The sequence below is a fragment of the Rhipicephalus microplus genome, chromosome 2 (assembly GCF_043290135.1).
Source record: "Rhipicephalus microplus isolate Deutch F79 chromosome 2, USDA_Rmic, whole genome shotgun sequence".
NCBI classification, from domain to species: domain Eukaryota; kingdom Metazoa; phylum Arthropoda; class Arachnida; order Ixodida; family Ixodidae; genus Rhipicephalus; species Rhipicephalus microplus.
Window position 1 is genome coordinate 198,172,405 of NC_134701.1, and position 18,443 is coordinate 198,190,847.

Here is an 18,443-nt window from a genome sequence, read left to right on the forward strand (position 1 = left end):
GGAAGGGGACATAAAGATGAGAGAGAGTGGAAAGAGAAGAGATAGAGAGAGATAGCAAAAAAGGATGGTCAGTCTATCGGCTGGCGCGCATCCAGCGGTCTAATCGAAGCACAATCACCCAGTACGAACGTTTGGCGAGAACTAGAACCGGTCAACACATTCTTGAGAGACTGTGCATAAACTATCATACGCAGCGTGGCGAAAAGGTCGGAATACCAAGACATATTCGCGAGCGCATCGTCGTTCTGCCGCCCCGCCGTGGTGGTCTAGTGGCTAAGGTACTCGGCTGCTGACCCGCAGGTAGCGGGTTCGAATCCCGGTTGCGGCGGCTGCATTTCCGATGGAGGCGGAAATGTTGTAGGCCCGTGTGCTCAGATTTGGGTGCACGTTAAAGAACCCCAGGTGGTCGAAATTTCCGGAGCCCTCCACTACGGCGTCTCTCATAATCATATGGTGGTTTTGGGACGTTAAACCCCACATATCAATAAAATCACCGTCGTTCTGCCGTTGCCCAGGAAGCATCCCACTCATCACATTGGTCGGCGCAACAGACGCGCGCTAGATCTGGAAAACAAATTCGGCAACAGTAAAGACACCGTTTACGTAGACACGGTCCGTTACGAATGGCAACGCGGATTTGCCGTAGCGATCACGAATTGCGCAGGAACTTGCATCGTGAGCGCTACAATACGCAAGGAAGAAACGGAGGTGGCCGAGGAAGCAGCGATAGCCCTCGCGATAGCTACCACGGACGCCAAAGTGATACTAGGCGACTTTCAGGCGGCCCTACGCAACTACGCCAGCGGCAGGATCTCCCGCGAAGCAGCACACATTCTCAACGTTCGCAAAGGCAATATTGGCTTGACCTGGATTAGGGGGACTGGATTAGGGGTCAAGCCTTGCACGCCGAGCTGTGGCGCGTGCCGGCAGACCCGATGTCTCGCAGACATCGAGAACAGTGCGGGAGTGGACGTGGGGGGAGATAGCATGACAACTTTCAGAGATGTCACCCAACACTACAAACTGAACAGATGCAAATATCCACCACCACACGAAAAAAAAACTAAACAAGAAACAGGAGGTTGCCTGGAGACTATTACAGACTCACACGTACCCGAACCCAGTGATCCTGCACCTCTGTTACCAAGACATTTATACATCCGACGACTGTAAAGCGTGTGGAGCTAGAGCGACGCTGCAGCACATGCTGTGGGAGTGCACCGGGAGCGTGCAAGAGTCCCCTATATGAACCGCGTAGACATGGCAGTCTCGAACCGCGAGGCACGATGGGAGGCGGCTCTGCTCAGTCGCAATCTCACCGATCACTATGGGCAGTCCGGCACGCCCAGGAAGCCGCCCGTGTCCAAGGACTCGCGGCCGTCACCAAGGCCGGGGTGCTTGTAGCCCCACCCCGCTAAATACCACCGGGCAATGTCAATGAAGCTTTTACTCGGTGCGATGTGGTTACGGGGGTCGGCAGACAACTGCGCACCACCCGAGTTGTAATCTCATAACAGTTTTCGCTGTAATGATCATTTTAAAGAGGTGCCCCCCCCCCCCCTCAAAAAAAAATTTAAAAATGGCACGGGCACTGTGTGCTACGCCACTGACGGGAGGCGCCAGGTGACCGTGCTAATCAATTTTTCAGGAAGCGTATGAAGAACAATTCTAATGCCTCCGACAGGAGAAAGATGTCTCCCGTGACTTATAACGCATTAAAAACATAAAAATACACATGCATAACTGTGATTTAACTAGGCTTAGCGAGAAGAAAAAAAAAAGTGCTGTACCTTCTTTTGCGTAGTACTTCCAAAACTGACAGTTGCAAGGCAATTTTCTCACTAAGGATGCTCACCCAAAACGTTCAACCTTTCCTTCTGCCTGCGTTACGCGAAACAAACTCAGACAAAACTGCGACGACTTATCCGCGGAACAGTCGAAACCATCGAAGCAGACGATATCAACGACACTCAAAATTTGCAAAGTAACAATGGCAAAGGTTGAAGTCAAAGCAGAATTTTTTGTTCTTAAAAAAACGGGACACATGTGTACCATTGTCGCAAATTAATGCCGTGAATATCATTTTAAGCATCCTGCTACGCACACCGTTTACGATTACAGCGCCACTGTTTTTGTTTAAAATGCAAAATAAAATTGTTCTGTTGTTTTCACGTTTATTTTAAACCTAATAAAATAAAACATCAGTTATTGACTTTAATAGTTTTTATTTTAATACTTTTCACAAGCGTTTTTATGTCTCAACTTTCTGCTAAGTTTAGCTATGCAGCGGCCAATAATTCTACCAAGCAGCAACCATGGGGTCGGCTAGCGGCTTGGGAAGATATGCGAGAAGCTACGAGAAGCGTACAGTTCATTGTGGTTCATTAAATGTTGTTCCCTATAATGATCGGTGACGTTCTTTTGCTCTGCGGCGTGCCCACTAACGGAGTATCAACGTGCCACCGTGGGAGGAACGTGAAATCAGTGCTTCTCTGAGTGTGTGCCCTCAAGAATGTGCCGCTCATCGCCAAGTGTCAGCGCGAATGGGCGCTGGTCTTTGCGTGAACTGAAACGATGTGCCGTGAAGAAGTGATGCCTCAGTGCTTACAACGTCATCTGGCTTGTGAAATTCCCGCAAGGAACTAAAACTTCCTTTCGATTGATTAGCGAATATCTGTAGAGCTTGTTTTGCGGGCTGTTACTTTAATAGCGTGATGGAACGCCCATTTGAAACGCACAGTGCATTCTGTTCTCGCATGTATTCTTTACCTATTTGTCTCTTGTTCTATTGTTCGTTTCCAATCGGTTTACGAAGGGTATAATCACATGACCTTGCGATAGAATTTGTCCGTTCGCTTTCTTAGCGGCAGCTCACGGGCATTTATGAGCGTGTGTTGTTTGTTGTGCTCCTCATTCTGAATTTGGTTTAGAGTGGAAACAACGCGCCATCTGTTGCAGTTGTCGTTATGTGCTGCGTGTGGAGGTCTGCATTGTTGGAAGTGTTTGAATTGAAACAACTAGTTGGCATTAAAGCTAACTAGTTGTTTATTTAGGTATTCTTGACATCCGAAAAGTAGTCGCTTGTTGCTTAAAACATGCAAAGTAGGGCTTCATGAAACTCGAGTGGGAGATAACTATATTCCCCATATTGCTAGTTCAAAACTTGCCCGTGTATGATGCTTGCCAGAATGGAAAGCAACCGTATTCGTCAGCATAGGTCCTTAATCGCTTACGAAAGTGATTCAGCAGTCTTTAACCACTTGCATTTAATTTTGTCCTGTGATTACTATAAAATAATAATTATAATATATTTGATTTATTCCCAAGTTGTTTTCCCATTAGATGATCATGAAATTATTAGTTTGGTCTTAGCTTAGTGTGAAGGAAAAAATTAAATAGCATTTTTGAGGTATATGAGGTAAGCTGTGACAGCTTCAAATTGCTGAGATGTGCCTACAAATACAAATTGCACCCAATGAACGACATCAAAGTGATATTTTCACCGTTGTAGGGCACCTCAGAAAGCTTTCATGTTGCATGCATTCTTTTCATTGCCTACCTGAAACGCCCTGTACGTTGAAGTGCTTCCACTAACATATGTTGACATTTAACTTCACTCAATTTTTCAATCGTCAAAACTTCTGACAACGTTTACAATTTAGCCAATGACTTCGTTATTATGAGAAGTTACTGCGACTATGTGTGGCAAGAAGTAAACTGTCACAAGTTATGGTTTCATACTTGCCTTCTGGCACAACTATCAATGAACCAGTATTCAAGAAAACCATTTGAGTGCCATTATGTTATGCTGGGATGCTATATAAACTTGAACACGGTGCTTTAAATGTTTGCTTTTTAAACTTTCATAATGAACTTATAAAGAGGAGTGTGCATTTAATGTTAAGAGCTTAACTGATGCATGTACAATTTCAACTTTCATATTTGTAAAAATGAAGTGCCTTACTGCATTTATTTGAATGCTACTCTAGATATAGTATTGCCTTAACACATGTACTTAAAGTAAAGTCATGTAGTTGACATACGCTTAAGGATTTCTTTTAAATAGTGAGCTTAATGTGCATAGTTTTTATAGTGAAACCAGTTGAATTAACTCACTGTCACCTCTGAGGCAAGGAGACATGACAGTAAATTGGTAAATTACAAAGCTGTTTAGCTAAATCATCACTGATAAACACAATGATAACCCAGATAGCACTATGTGCAATCATGTACAGCTATAAATGAATCACAAAGAGTACCTATGAGATGCACTGAATAGGCTTGAAAATTAAGTGCCGTAGAAGGAAGTCAAAACTAGGAAGTGACTGATAATACAGATGCTCGTAGCAAAAAAGCATAAAACTTCTAAATATATTTGTTTTTTTTTATATAGCAATAGGTAGGCACTTTATAAGGATGTGAATTCAGTAACATACGCAAGGGTATTGACCAGCGTAAACAAAAAGCAATGCTATTTTCACCATCCTCTAGGCTGTTCTGACGAGTACACAGCCTTTGTCACACTGAAAGGCGACTTCACAAGTTCCCATTAAGAGTTTTTATTAGTATTGGAATTGGTCAAGTGCCATTGAAAAAAGTTCTTGAATACTTTTCCGGGTCAGTTTATTATTAGAGGAATTGCGAGATATTAAACCATTCTGTTTAGATGCGTCCGAGAGATGGGCCTCTCCAACAAAGCAGACACTATTTCCCTTTTTGCCACTGCTGGTGTCTGCAATTAGCTAAGGTAACCACCAAGCCACACAGGTTAGAGAGATGCAGCACATAGCGGAAAAAAACAACAGGAAGCGGCATTGTCTCTGTCTGGGTCTTGTGTAGTTTGGGGTTGCCTTTCCTAATGGTGAATCACCAACTTGCGTACACTCATGCTCCCCAATGCTATTTACCGCATGCTTACAGGAGGTTTTCAGCAGCCTAGAATGGGAACAGTTAGGGATAAGAGTTAATGGAGAGTACCTTAGTAACCAGCGCTTCGCCGATGACATAGCATTGCTGAGTAACTCAGGGGACAAATTGCAACTCATGATTACGGAGTTAGACAAAGAGAGCAGAAAGGTGGGTCTTAAAATTAATCTGCAGAAAACGAAAGTAATGAACAACAACCTCGGAAGAGAACAGCTCTTCGAGATAGGTAATAGTGCACTTGAAGTTGTAAAAGACTATGTCTACTTAGGACAGGTAATAACCGCAGAGCCGAACCTTGAGACTGAAGTAAATACAATAATACTAGGGTGGAGCACATTCGGCAAGCACTCGGAAATCATGACTGGTAAATTGCCAATATCCGTCAAGATGAAGGTATATCACAGCTGCATCTTGGCAGTACTTAGCTATGGAGCAGAAACCTGAAGACTTACAAAGAGGGTTCAACTTAAATTGAGGACAACACAGTGAGCAATGGAAAGGAAAATGGTAGGTGTAATCATAACAGACAAGAAGAGGGCAGAGTGGATTAGAGAACAAACGGGGGTTAAGGATATCATAGTTGAAATCAAGAAAAGAAAATGGACATAGGCCGGGCATGTAGCGTGTAGACAGGATAACCACTGGTCATTAAGGGTAACTGGATTCCCAGAGAAGGCAAGCGGGTTAGGGGGAGACAGAAGGTTAGGTGAGATTAAGAAGTTTGCGGGTATAAATTGGCAGCAGCAAGCGCAGGACCAAGTTAACTGGCGGGACATGGGAAAGGCCTTTGTCCTGCAGTGGACGTAGTCAGGCTGATGATGATGCTGTTCTGAGGAGCATACCATCTACCACCCAGCAGTACATAGCCGTGCATGCATGCGACTTTCACTCTCCTCTCCCAGCACACTTTTCTCAGCAGGCAGTGTATGTGGCTCTTCGCTTCTGATCTCAACGGCTTTTGTGACAGGCAAGCATGTCACACTTGGCAGACATGTTCACCACAAACCAATCTGTGAACTGAGCTTCTTCATTTGCAATGACTAAACAAGGGTTTGAAAAAATTGCCCTGGTAACAGGCCCTTTAGCATAATGGTGTTTTTGTTTCAACTTTCAAGTTTTTAAATCATTATCATTTCTTAATTCTTGCTCATAGGATATACAAACAACATAAAAATGACAATTCTAACTGTGTATGTGAGCCTCCATTATTTTAAAATGACAGTCAATTGCACCGTTCAAATAACAGCAATAGCTGTTGTACCGTGCCTGTAAGAACAGCCTAGGAGGCTATTTCGAGCAGGCATACTTTGTTCACTTCTGCTGAGAAGCTTGATAAAATGTTTCTGAGCATAATTTTGGTGAGCAGTGTTCATAAAATCGGTTGTATGCATGCCTTATGTTCCAGACAAGAGAGACAGAACACCATAAATGCGTAAATGTAATCAAAAGTTACCGTAACAAAAATAACTTGTTGAATTGGTTGTTAAATATTTACTGGTAGGAAAATCTCGCACTAAAGGAAGAGTAGGAATACTTTCCAGCCAACATGTGCACTAACCATAACAACATTGTTTCTCACATGCAGCCTCCCCTCACGGACCTGCGCAACAAGAGCTACCGCCAAAAGCAACGATTAACAACAGAACTTGTTCAGTTTGCAATAAGACGTACAGCAGCACGAGCAACCTTCGGAAGCACGAACGCACTCACACTGGAGAGAGGCCCTTCGTGTGCTCATTGTGTGGCCGGAGGTTTGTGCACAAGCATCATCTCGAAGGTCACCTCCGAGCTGTGCATCTTTTAATTGAAGGCCATATGAAAAAAGGAGGGCTGGTGTGACCATTCAAGGCTGAAGAACGCTTGCCACCTGAAGACACCAGGCAGACTGTGCAGTGTTGGGTGCATGTCGGTGTTACCTTCACCTCGCGCTTGTTGGTGACAGAGCTGCACACCCCTCGTGCTCTCAATGACAAGCCAGTGTCTGTGATAGTGCCATATGTCAAGTGTCAAGCTACACTTGACACTTGAAAGCCATGCAGTATGGATAAACAGGCAGTTTTGTTGAGTGTGTTATCTTGTCATACCTATGAAAAAACGTCGAGTTGAATGCAGAACATCAAAATCTAAGATGTGCTCATTTTCTGAATGTGATTAGTAATTGTCAAATCTGCATTGTCCCTGGGAAAGACCAAAGAGATTTGTTTTTGTCAAGGCAGAGACCCCGTGTAAGAATAATGGCTCCAGCAGCATTACTCAACGGCTTGCTATGGTATCAGGCGTCTACTATTCTTCAGTTCGTCCTAACATGTGTTTTTCAACCTGTGTATAGCACAGCTATTGCAATGGAACTCCATTTAGCACATCCTTTGCTATACTGAATTCATTATATGCATCAGCGCCCATCTAAAGCTATAGTCGCTGCTAACTGAATAACTATTTAAAAAAAGACTTTTATCAGTTCCTTTGTAACTTTGGCACACATGCAACGTAAAGTTGAAGCTGGCCAGATTTGAACATGTGTACATCTGTATTGAATGCCCGAGTTTTCGCATGTCATTCCTAGAATGTGTGGTAGGATACTTGCCATATGTTAGCACCTGTGCCCCTGTATACATTAGCAAGGCTTTTGAGTGCATATTTCAATGCACTTGTGGAACTGGTTGGAACATTGTATGAGGTGTAATAAAATAAATAATTTGGACCTGGCATCTAGCTAATAGATGCATCGCTGCTCTAGTCTCACTGATTGCACACATCACCTATGTATGTTCAGGCATTTTTTCCTTAGTTTGCGTTTGGTGCATTACATTCTTTGAACAATAATTGAATACCTTGGCAATAATGTATAGTAGCGGAAGAAATGTGTTGCACTAACATGCAACAGTGCATTGGGACATTTTGTCTTGCCATCACTACATTTCACCATCTTTTACTTATCTGTGGATCATTAGAAGTGAGTTTTGCATTACAGCAAAATTGTCATCAGAACAGCAACAAACAAAAACATTTGTTAAGCAGGAGGGCTTTACCTGCAAGTCTGTTTTCGTGGCTATGAAAGCCAGTTATATTCAAAAGTGTGCTGTCTCTGAGTAAATGCACATAAAATTGCACTGATAAAGCATGCGAAACGCTAAAGCATAAATGTTGCCTTTCATCAGCTTAGTTCATTGGAAGGTTTTTGACTGCTAGACTAAAAGTATAACAAAAATGACAGTCCTTGACCCCTCTTTATTTTTTCAAGAATAATTGTTCAGTTGTCATATGCTGAAAGTGGTTCAGCCAGACTTATTTGCATCACAGGTTTGCTGTAACATTTCAAGCAGAAAACCTTTTCAGATAGTGAACTTGGCTAGAGAATCTCTCTTACAATGTATGTGCGTCTTTTCTCTTTTCAATTTCTGACATGACTGAGTATCGCAAGTAAATCATCCATTGTCTTCTTGGGTGTGTTTAAGAAATAATAATTTTATTGTGCTGATCTGATTTTATTATCACACTACATTGGCTTTTGTTTGTTTCATCATTCACTATCACGAAGGTCTGTCTTCGTGTTTTTTTCTCAAACCCAACCTTTCTTTGTTCACATGTTAGCTGACCTATGTGCTGACTGTTGTATATTCACGTACTTCACGTGTACAGCGTCACAATGTTGTAATTTGTACAATGTGCACAATGGGTTCATTACATTGTTTGCAACATTTTTTGTATTTGATTAGCAATAAGACTGTTCACTTCGAAAAAAATTGTCCGTTTAGTCATTTACTTTAAGCCGCTGACATGTGCAAAGCTGAGAGTTGGGGCTCAAAAGGAATGAGAAAGACAAAAGGGAAAGGGCCTCTAGTATAAAAATTCTTTTTTACTAACCACTGTGCCCAAATGCATGCCTAATTCCATGGAACACCTTTAATAACATCCCACATGTGAGCAACTGCGTTCAGACACTTGACATGTTTTGAAATATGCCAACGGTTTCACAATGGATTTCCTTTGCACAAGCCTGCGATGTGGAGACATGCATCTCACGTTTTCACTATGTTGGCAGTTTGCCACTGTTTTCATCGTGCACATACAAATGTCAATTACGAGAGGCCTGCACCACTACTGGCCTACAGTTGCTACCGTAGTCTACAGTTGCTTGCACCTGCTGACACCCTGTGTCTCAGTGTAATTGTAATGTGTTTCTATCATGCTTGTAGCTAAATTAATGTTTGCCTTTCTCAGTGTTTGTTTACGTTCATCATTTCCACTTACTTAATGAACCACAACTCCCTTTTATGTAGCAACTCTGTGTTGGTGAATTTTTACGATTCATGAAAGCATAATAGGAATGTTGTAAAGAAAAGACTGTGTTTCCGGCATTGCGCTGTCGTTGATATGATATGATGATATGTGGGGTTTGACGTCCCTAAACCACCATATGATTATAAGAGACGCCGTAGTGGAAGGCCCATGAAATTCAATCACCTGGGGTTCTTTAACGTGCACCCAAATCTGAGCAGATCGCATTGTCGTGGTCAGTGCTTTTGTGTCAACAGGGTGCTGCAGTAGAACAATATTGAATTGTCATATCAGGCCCAAGCTTTGAATGTGCAAGTGTGAAATCCATTGCCACAGAATATTCAATCTTGTTACATGCCATCAAGCAATCCTTATAATGTGCAAGTTAATATTTGCTATTGTAAATATAATTGTATTTCACTATGGCCTCTCTTTCTATATTGTTCTTGTCAGGTTATGATTCCTGCTTGAGGTTGAGCTGCACACTTTGTGTTGCACAAGTTATAGTACTTGTAGTAAAGTCAGCACTTACCTTAAGCAGAGCCACTAGAATGATGGCATTTCAAAAAAATGTAAGTAATACTGAATGTAAGTAATATTAATGATAACAAACTCTTCAGTAGGCGCCAATAAACTTTATGGAGTTGGGACAGTATGATACAGCATTGTCACCAGCCATATTTTTTTCACATGACCTTCTTAAGCTTGCCAATATCATTTTTGCGGCTGGGTGTTTTTGATATTGTGGTAAGGTGATTAACTAATACAAGTCACTTCTCACTTTAGTGTCTTTGAAATTGGCCTTCATCTTTTGCTTTTTTCTTATTTTTTTAAATCTTGCATTCATTGTCTGTTGCTGTGCATGTGTTTTACACAGGGAATGCAGGCGTAGGCGTAGTCAATCAAGCCTTGCCCAAGCAAGAATTTCCATTTTACAGCGGTAAGTGCTGGCGATCATTTGCTCACTTCTACTGGCGATGTCATACTGGCTTATTACAATGCAATTACATGTCGTCTACCAATTTTAAAGAAAGCAAAACCCTGTTGAGGTACAGCGACATGCTTATTGCGCCTGCAGCAGTTCTTATTTAAACGTGTTCACTTGTGTGAGTACAACTTGCTGGTTTATGTGACGTATTTTTATTTCAATAGAAGCACTCGGTGCCCTCAGTGCCCTCATTGACTCAACAATTTTGAATCTTCATCTAGTTTATTCTAGTTTTTTACCATAATGTACTTTCTGAGCACTTAGCTAATTGCGGTTTGCTTCGAGGATTTTACATGTGTGCTCATTACCAACAAGCAATGCCTATGCAAAAATTTTTTTTGGTGTTCAAGTACTTCATAGTAAACCTGCACTTTACTTGCACAGAAAGTCTCATTTGTCAATTCGTTTTCTCAATGCGCAGTCCCTTCCATCAACTACTTCTTGACCGGTGCCACCAACGGGCAGTCCTTGTCATCATCGACAATCTTGAATTCCACTCCTGTCACAGACGTCCTAGTTGTGGCCACGCGACAGGTGTCAACCACTCCAGCACAACCACCGAAGGAATTCGCCTGCACCATCTGTGGCCGAAAGTTTAACCTCAAGTGTAATCTGAACAGACACCATCTTGTACACACAGGCGTGCGCAATTACGGCTGCGAGGTGTGCGGACAGCGATTTGTGTTGCGACAGCACCTCAAGAAGCACCTCGAGAGACACGCCAAGGAGTGCACCTCGTGAGCACCTTTTTGCCTGCTCTCTCGCATAGTGCTTCACAGTCGGGCCATGCCTTTTCACTCCTCTGCCCTTCTTTGCCCTCTGACATTGTGTCTTGGGGCACAGAGTGTGTTTGTTTTTGTAACTACAATCATTTACTTTTGAAAATCCACAATCTGGAAGATATTGATTACATCCACGATGTTACACAGCCACTGGTTAATCAGAGATGTAATGTCAACATGTATTGCACGATGGGCAGGAAATTAAGTGAAATGAATTGTTAGGTACTTTTGCTTCCTCCTCCTTACTGCTGTTACTTTGCTTTTTTTGAACAAGATGCACTTCATATCACTTGAAACCATCTTTTGAGCAACTATTTGAAATTTTCGGTCCGGTTGTGTATATACTTTCCAATGTCTTCTGAATGAATAAGGCACACGAGAAACACACTCCAGTAGCCTTCTTGTCAATCTTCTGAAAGGTTCTCTGAAATCGTGCCATTTTCTTTTCAAGCATTTATGACTTTCCATCATGTTGGTTATAGTATACAGAAACTGCCCACGATGGATGGAGCACTCTAATGTAGTGTCGTTGCAGCCACCAAGTTGACTACAGCCAATTCAGATTACAAAATCTATTGTATTGTTCCTGTCTGTTTCAGCAGCTACTGATTCCCTTTTGCGTTGAAGAGTGGCAGCCACCTCAACTGTAGTTGACATGGAAGTAGCAGAAGCTACACAGTGACTACACAAATTTATTAAAGGCGATATCACAAGCAGTCTTTGTTCACACTAGTGGCCACCAGTGTGTGTGCTTGCTCATGCCATTGCTGCTGTGCAGTAGCCAAAGGCGCACTGCTAACCAAAGATTTTTCTCTCATCTTTCGTTTCCACCTACATTTCACCACTACTGTCCATTCTCAAAAGACCCCCCCGACACCAAAATTGAAACAGGATATTTGTGTTGTCTTCTGTACGTGGGCACTGCCGGCTAGTTATTTATGGCGGATGTTAGCTGCAAGATATTTCAATTTGGTTTCTAAGTAAGCGTGGGTGTTCATCTCAGTTGGCCACATCACGCAACATTGGCATGACATATATAGAGGCCCACACAAATAATACCATGAGTGGCACCTCGCAAGGGCTATTGTTACTCTCCTCTCTCTCTTTGTTGTCAGGCAACTGGTTCTGGCTGCTTAGACCAGAAATGATTTTCTTTTTTTCTGAGGGCACAAGCACTTAACAGGCTTAACATATTGAAGCGCTCGCATCGTTTCATTCTTTACCGTGCATGCGACCTAGATTTGACAACTGCGCTTTCCACGACACCACAGCTTTAGTGGAGATTTTTGCAGTCAGGAGTCATTAAATAAACCTAAAGATTATGCATTGTTTTTTTTTAAGTCAATTACTGATTGATTGGTATGTGAGGCTTAACGTCCCAAAACCGCTACGTGATTATGAGAGACGCCGTAGTGGAGGACTCCGGAAATTTCAACCACCAGGGGTTCTTTAACGTGCACCCAAATCTGAGCACACAGGCATACAGCATTTTCGCCTCCATCGAAAATGCAGCCATTGCAGCTGGGATTCAATCCCGGGACCTGCGGGTCAGCAGCCGAGTATCTTAGCCACTAGACTACCGCGGCGCGGCTTTTACGTCAATTATCATGACATGTAAATACATACAGAAGTTTAAGCAGGCCACTTAAAACAGGCTGCATAAATTTGCTAAAAGATCCAATGAAACTAATTGCAACTAAAGAATAAGCCAATTAGGCAGAAATTCAGTCAACCAGGCAACAATAAGTCTTAAATGACAGCAAAGCGAGACGTAGCACTAGTACTGCTAAAAATAAATGTTAGAAGGAGATACTAACATCCTTGTGGTTTGAGAGGGTAAAAACATTCCTAAATGAAGCCACGTGCTAGCATCTAAATTTTTCCTTTCTTGCAATCACTTCATGTTTTTTGTCTTCATGTGCAGTGTTTGTGAGATTGAGTTCATTGTGTGGCAATGTTTTGTTTTCCATTGCTTATAATGAGCTCCTGAATAGACATTTGTGTCATACCTCCTACCATATGTACCAGGTGCTGTTAAGAGCAATCACAGATTTGAAATGAGGACACCACAGATTGTAGTTGTTATTTTGAATGGCTTAGAACTGTACGCACAATGCCATGTTTTAATACATAGTGGCATGTCAGGTTCACCAGACATGATGTAGCACTGCAAACCTCTTTTGTTCAATTCTTACATGTATAATGCATTTGTTAGTGAATTCAGAAATATTTTTACAAGTTGTAAACTTTATTTAACTGCTATATTTATTAAGCAAGCAGCATTGCCTAGACAGATTTTCTTTCAGCTATCTACAGATAAGGAAACAAATGTATTTTAAATAAGTGTGAGAATGTAGCATTTTACCCGAGTAAGTTTTTAAGGGCCCCTGACAGCCAAAGTTTTGTTTGCGAGTTTTTTACAGTAATTTGTAGCTCCAAGTACTCCAAGAAAGACGATCGTCTTTAATACCATAACAAACTATGCACAAACAGACAGAAAGACAGACAGACGATAATTTTTGCGTCGAAGTACCTTAAGAAAGACTATCGTCTTTAACAGTTCCTGACCACAGAACCTTGCTCGCCGAAATCAAGTCATTCGTGCGTGAGGAAGTTGCCCGCCAGGTCTCTTTACTGGCTTTTGCTTCCCTGCAACATGCTTAACAGCCGTCAAGCACCCTTCTGCCAGCCCTCCGCCCAGCCATTCAGCAAGAAATCGCGGAGGTCGTTCCTGAATACGACCAGCCGCCTCCCGTATCTGCGCCACTCAGCTACGCCCAGTTGTTGCCAGGCCGCCCCCACCGATTCCTTTGACTGGCCCCCTTGGTTACACCAAAACCATCGCCAGGCCCCAGACCTTCGAAGAAACTGTGCCGCCCACATATGCCGACGTCATCCACGTGCCCCGAGTGCCGCCTGCTATGCATCTGCCCTTGTAGATACTGGAGCCGCCGTATCCGTCATGGACGCAAAACTTGGCCGATTAATGCGCAAAGTGACCACGCCACTTTCCGGGCTCTCCCTCCGTACAGCCAGCGCCCAAAGCATTCACCCTACAGCGATGTGCACAGCCCGCCTCATGATTCAGCACGTGATGTATGCCGTCGAATTCATCATAATTCATGCTCTCACGACGTCATCCTACCTAGGATGGGATTTTCTCTCACGCTACAACGCCGTCATTCATTGTGCACCAGCAGAAATAGAGCTCACACAATTCTCTTTGACGCCGGCCGACAGTCCATCTGCTGCAAGCAAGTTACTCGTCAGCGACGACACGCAAGTGCGTGCAAACTCGTCCGCGGCGGTGTCGGTCTACTCCGCAAGTCTTTCCGACACCACTGCACTCCTCTCGCCATCTCGTCGTGTTTTCACCAGAAAAGGCTTGCCGATTCCTTTTGCGACCGTGCAAGTCACTCACGGCAGCGCCACTATTTTTGTTCTGAACTCATCCCCGTACAGTGTTACGTTAGTGCGAGGGGAATGTCTCGGCAGCGTGGAACCCATCGAAGACGCACACGTCATGGATCAACCCGATGACACGCACTGCGGAAGTTCCAGTATGCTTAGTGCTGTTTCTACATCTGCTTCATCATCCGCTGATGTATTCGGTCTCTCTATTCCCGATAATCTTATGCCGGTACAGCGTTCCCAGCTTCTCGGCCTGTTGGAAGAATTCCGCTCTTCTTTCGATGTCGCTCAACCTTCTCTCGGCCGCACATCCACCGCTACGCATCGCATCGACACAGGTGCACAACCACCACTACGGCAATGTCCGTATCGCGTATCTCCCACAGAACGCCGTGTAATCAATGAACAAGTCGACGACATGCTTCGCCGCGATGTTATTCGACCCTCTAACAGCCCCTGGGTGTCTCCTGTCGTCCTCGTCACGAAGAAAGACGGTTCTGTGCGGTTCTGTATGGACTACCGACGCCTCAACAAGATCACTTGTAAGGACGTGTACCCATTACCGCGGGTAGATGATGCTATTGACAGCCTGCAAGAAGCCAAATTCTTTTCATCCCTCGATTTGCGCTCAGGGTACTGGCAAGTACCTATGGCTGAGGACGCTCGACCGAAGACCGCTTTTGTCACCCCCGACGGCTTATACGAATTCGTCATGCCGTTTGGGCTGTGCAATCCGCCCGCCACCAAGCATGGTGGATACCGTTCTGCGTGACCTGAAATGGAACACGTGCCCGTGCTACCTCGATGACGTCGTCGTTTTCGCTCCGGACTTCTCGACGCATCTTCAACGCCTATGGCATGTTTTAACACGTCTGAGTGACGCCAGTCTGCAACTGAACCTAAAGAAGTACCGATTTGCAGCTCGGCAGCTGACAATACTCGGCTACGTCGTGTCCAAGAACGGAATTCTCCCTGATCCAGCTAAGCTTCGGGCCGTGGCCGAGTTCCCCAAGCCGACATCCGTCAAGGAACTGCGCAGTTTTGTAGGGCTGTGTTCCTACTTTCGGCGCTTCATTCGAAACTTTGCGACTATCATATCGCCGCTGACGAAGCTTCTCAGAAGTAACAGGCCTCTCCATTCGTGGCCATCACAGTGCGACGATGCATTCACAACGCTCCGTCATTTGTTGACGTCGCCTCCCATACTCCGCCACTATGACCCTAAGGCCCCTACAGAGGTACAGACGAAAGCCAGTGGTGTTGGCCTCGGCGGTGTACTTGCGCAGTGCAAACCAGGGTTCCCGGAATATGTCGTGGCGTATGCAAGTCGTACGCTTACAAAATCAGAGTCTAATTACACCGTCACTGAGAAAGAATCTCTGGCAATCGTCTGGGCCCTTACAAAGTTCTGACCTTATTTGTATGGTCGCCCATTTGATGTCGTCACCGATAATCACGCACTATGCTGGTTGTCATCGCTGAAAGATCCCTCAGGCGGTCTCGCCCGGCGGGCACTTCGCCTGCGAGACTACGACATCCGCGTGCTGTACCGCAGCGGAAGGCAACATGCTGATGCCAACGCCCTGTCGCGCTCTCCCTTGCCTGACGACAATGCCCACAACTCAGCGTCTCACCTTGCCATTTCTTCCATTAGCATTCATGCCATTGCTACTCAACAGCGCAAGGATCAATGAATTGCCTCACTGATAGACTTGCTGACTGATCCATCCACTCGCGCGTTGCGTCGTCAAGCCCACTATTTCGCCGTTCGCGACGACTTCCTTTACCGACGCAATTACAACGGTGACGGCCGCCAGTGGCTACTGGTTATACCCCGCAGTCTGCGCTCTGACATATGCAAATCCTTTCATTCTGATCCGCAATGTGCGCACTCCGGGGTATCGAAGACTTACCACCGCATTCGCCAACGGTACTTTTGCTGCGGCTTGTACGCCTACGTGCAGCAATTCGTTCGCTCCTGCATAGATTGTCAGTGCCGCAAAACTTCAACTCACCTGTCGCCGGTAGGTCTGCAACCTCTACCTTGCCCTGCCAGGCCGTTTGGGCGCGTTGGCATCGATTTGTATGGGCCACTTCCACTAACGTCGGCTGGTAATTGCTGGTCCATTGTCGCTGCGGACCACCTCCTGCGATACGCCGAAACTGCCGCTCTACCACTGCAACTGGCCTATCTTCAAAACTATTGGCCAAATACGAAGGCCCCTACCATGTCGTCGAACGCACTTCCCCTGTAAACTACTTGATTGAACCATCTTCGGACATGCGCCGTCGAGGGCGCGACATTGTCAACGTGGAGCGCCTCAAGGCATACCACGACCCGCTCGTAGTAACCAGCTGTTAGGTCACCAGGTGGCTCCCTCTTCGTACCCGGGGTAGTTGTGGCAAAGCCTTCGAACAGTGAGTCGTCCTGTCCAGCGCCTTCTAGTGGGTCGCCCTTTTCGTAAAAAGAAAAGCAGCTCGTGCAGAGAGTCAGTCCCCGCATTTACTGTCGCTGTCGTGCATCATCAACGAGTGTCCGCTAATAAACGTCTTAACAAACTTAAGAAACTATGTACAAACAGACAGGCCAAAATTTTCGCATCGCAGTACTCCAAGAAAGATGATCGTCTTTAATACCATAAGAAACTAAGTACAGATAGACAGAAAGACAGACAGACCAAAATTTTTGCGTCAGAGTACCCCAAGAAAGACTGTCGTCTTTAATACCATAAGAGGCTATGTACGAACAGACAGAAATACAGACCAAAATTTTTGCGTCGAAGTACCCCAAGAAAGACTGTCGTCTTTAATACCATAAGAAACTATGTACAAACAGACAGAAAGACAGACAGACCAAAATTTTTGCGTCGAAGTACTCCAAGAAAGACTATCGTCTTTAATACTATCAGAAACTATGTACAAACGAACAGAAAGACAGACAGACCAAAATTTTTGCGTCGAAGTACTCCAAGAAAGACTATCGTCTTTAATACTATCAGAAACTATGTACAAACGGACAGAGAAACAGACAGACCAAAATTTTTGCGTCGAAGTACCCCAAGAAAGACTATCGTCTTTAATACCATAAGAAACTAGTGCCCCACAGCGAAGCAGCGCCCGAGACTGCATGCGCTGAAGCTTCGGTGACACTGAAACGCGTTATTTTCAAATATGGGGACCCAAGGGTGCTGAAGAATGAATCTATATGGGGGCTTTGAGGGTGCCCCCTTCAGAAAACAGAAAAACATTCCTGGGGTAAGCAGCCCAAACCACCTCAAGGGCAGCCATACAACAGAGCGAGAGGGGTGACGAACAATATTCCACGCAAGGTGCCAACCGGGGTATTGTTTGCAGCCCGCAAATGTTCTTGACCTCGACAATGTCACAAGCGGATCCCCGGTCTACGTGAAACTACAGAAAATGTCGATTGTACCGGAATACTTGGAGGGGCACGCACCCTTACTTTAGAACTAAATAAAGATATCCTCTAGGCAATGCTCGCCACTAATTAATTTATCAGAGGTGGCGCCACATGCCAAACTATCATACAAAACAAGCATCTAGAGTTTCCAAATTTGGTGTTTCCAAAAAGCTGCGTCTCGGAATATGCATTTACACATATTCTGAAGCCTGTATTAGGCTTTTGCTTTTGTTTAGAATTCAAGCTTCACTCCGCCCTTGTACAGGTCTGGAGAATACTGCAAGCTAGGTATTGTGAACCAGCCCTCCGCCAATGTCTTACTCGATTGAAATGCAAATTGAAGGGTGGCACTATTTGTATGTATACCAACTGTGCAGTAGCGAATGCAAGCTTGAAACATTCCTTCTCTTGTGTGCAAGTTCGAATAATGACAGCCGAGTATATTTGTTATGCTTGTATATGACACAGGACGATACAGTACACGTTGCATGCACAGAACCTGTCTGCATCTTCTCTCTGTGCCTTCACACTTGGAAACATAGTTCCTGATGCCTGCTAATATTCAAACAAGCTCACTTCCACTATTATTGGTGTACTCACACAAATTTTTTTCGGAGTGACATGACAATATTGACGG

The 18,443-nt window shown here is 44.4% G+C and overlaps 1 long non-coding RNA gene across 2 annotated transcripts; it reads left to right on the forward strand.

Moving 5' to 3' along the window:
* The first annotated feature begins 2,336 nt into the window (after positions 1-2,336).
* On the forward strand, positions 2,337-16,971 carry LOC119170507 (uncharacterized). Of its 2 annotated transcripts, XR_012893868.1 has the most exons (3): positions 2,337-2,983; positions 6,512-10,144; positions 10,614-16,971. It is a non-coding gene; the product is annotated as an uncharacterized LOC119170507 (long non-coding RNA). The 2 variants fall into 2 exon arrangements; XR_005109694.2 differs by having other exon boundaries at positions 2,337-10,144.
* Positions 16,972-18,443: the final 1,472 nt, after the last annotated feature.